Here is a 2,202-nt window from a genome sequence, read left to right as displayed (position 1 = left end):
CATGGCTCCTACATTATGTACATAAGTTCAGTCGATTCACCATTACGAGCAAAATATCACACAGACACATGCCAATAAATAACGAACTGTTATATGTACATAAACCATATTTTGTACTTTTATCAACAGTTTAAGAACCAACAGTACCTATGCGAACTGGTTTATTAGGTAAAATGTAAGCACGCTATTGATTCAGTGTCTGTAAACAAAAGTAAAGGCATACATCATATTTCAGTATGCTAACCCAACATCTTTAAATACGTTACAAGATACAAACTCGTCTTCTGTAAAGAAGTCAGACAAAACTAACATAGTATTTACACTGTTTCATACAAGGCCTAATCTTGGAAAGGTTTGAATATCAGACTCTGAAACTAGTCTATAAATTCAAGTAGTTTGTAATCCTAGTGACATAGAAACTTGTCCAGATTATGAAATCATCGTGTATATTTAACAAGTTTATGATACTACTGAGAGAGAGAGAGAGAGAGTTATTCGAATTATGAAAGATGTGTGTCAGTCTTAAAAGTATAGTTATCTTACTACAGTGTTTTAGAGCTAATAAATAGATTGAATTACCTTGAAACAACGGGAGACTACAAGATACATAATATTTTTATTATCGGTTCCCACTTTTATTTGTTGTTTACAGCTACTAAACGATTGCGTGTACAATTTCCCGGGTTTCAGGTCAGTACAATAGCTTCAGATAACAGAAGGAACTTTGTAAAATGTTACGAATAATTAAGTTGAATGACTGACTGTAATTGAATGGAAAAAAGAGGAAAACAAATTACAAATAATGTTTTATGAATGTCATAAATAATCGAAACAGACAAGGTACACTAGATAAAAGAAAGTTCTTAAAACCAAGTTGGTTGGTTTGTTACATTTTATCGATTTAATCAGCTTTGGAGAGAGTTGTTGATCCAGAGGATCTGAACACACACAAAAATGACTATATTTGAAAACTTCTCTCTTAAAACGCTCACGCTATCTACGGCACGTGATTCCATCAACACAAATTTGGGAGAGTGTAACCTCCAGGTATCAACGAAATTTCACCACGAAATGAAGTTTATATAGAAACCACACTGTGTATTTAACCATAGAGTTTTCAAGCAACCTCACTCACGAGAGAACTTTAGCTTACGCTAAAGCGAATGGTTTATTAACCAAAAGGAGAAAAAAAACCTACATACCATGAACAAAATTCTCAAACATTATAACTTCTCCTAATCCAGGACCTTAGCATCCTAAAAAGTTAGCATATGAGCTTACCTGTTTTATGTTCAGTTCGTTTCCTTCTTCGTCTTTTGGACGAAAGAGCAAGGACCAAATATCATTTTATAAGTCAGCATTTAAAACTGTCATTAAACCTAATTCTTTAAGATTTATAACTAACTTTATGGTTATCTTACAACCTTTGATTTAGCTAACATAATAAATTATACCCACCATCTGATCAGCAGAGGCTAAGTTTAGCCCTGATTTAATATGCTGGAATCTGGATTTGTGAATCCAACGTTCGCGTTCTGTTATCAACAAAAAAAAAAAATACTCGTTTCTCTCTTTGATCCATGAGTGAATTATAAGGATGACAGTCAAATCCCAGTATTCTGTCTGCCAAGAGAAGCCCAAAATGATGTTAACTACCTGCCTTCCCTCTAGTCTATTCTGTAAGTACAAAATTAAGGACGGCTTGCACAGATAGATCTTTAATAACATTGCGCGAATATAGAAAACAAATAAACTTATCAGCAGCTCTAAATTAGAGGTGGGTATGCCCAATTTAGGTGTTAATCCGTGTGTTGCATCAGGGCCTTTCATGTTGAAAATGACAATACGACTACCTATCTACCGTACAATTTTGACGAATAATATATTCATTTACGTCTGTTTGATTTCTAGTAAATACTTAGAACTTGGAAAAGGAGTAGCAAATAAAATAAGATTTATAATTCTTACCCATTTTCCTAAAATATGCTCTCAGTACACATTTCCTGTTTAAACTAAGTTTTACATGTGGTAATTTGGTGTGCAAAAATCTCATATTTCACAAATATTATACACCATAAAAATGTTATATATATATATAACCATGTGACCCTAAAGAAAGAATCCATAATTCGATACCGAGGAACCCACTTTGAGACTAATAATGGCTGGAGACGGCTTGAATGGGTAATGAAGAAAAACTTT

This window comes from Limulus polyphemus, unplaced genomic scaffold, assembly GCF_000517525.1.
Source record: "Limulus polyphemus unplaced genomic scaffold, Limulus_polyphemus-2.1.2 Scaffold1116, whole genome shotgun sequence".
In the NCBI taxonomy this organism is placed as follows: domain Eukaryota; kingdom Metazoa; phylum Arthropoda; class Merostomata; order Xiphosura; family Limulidae; genus Limulus; species Limulus polyphemus.
Note: the sequence above shows the minus strand (reverse complement) of the source record.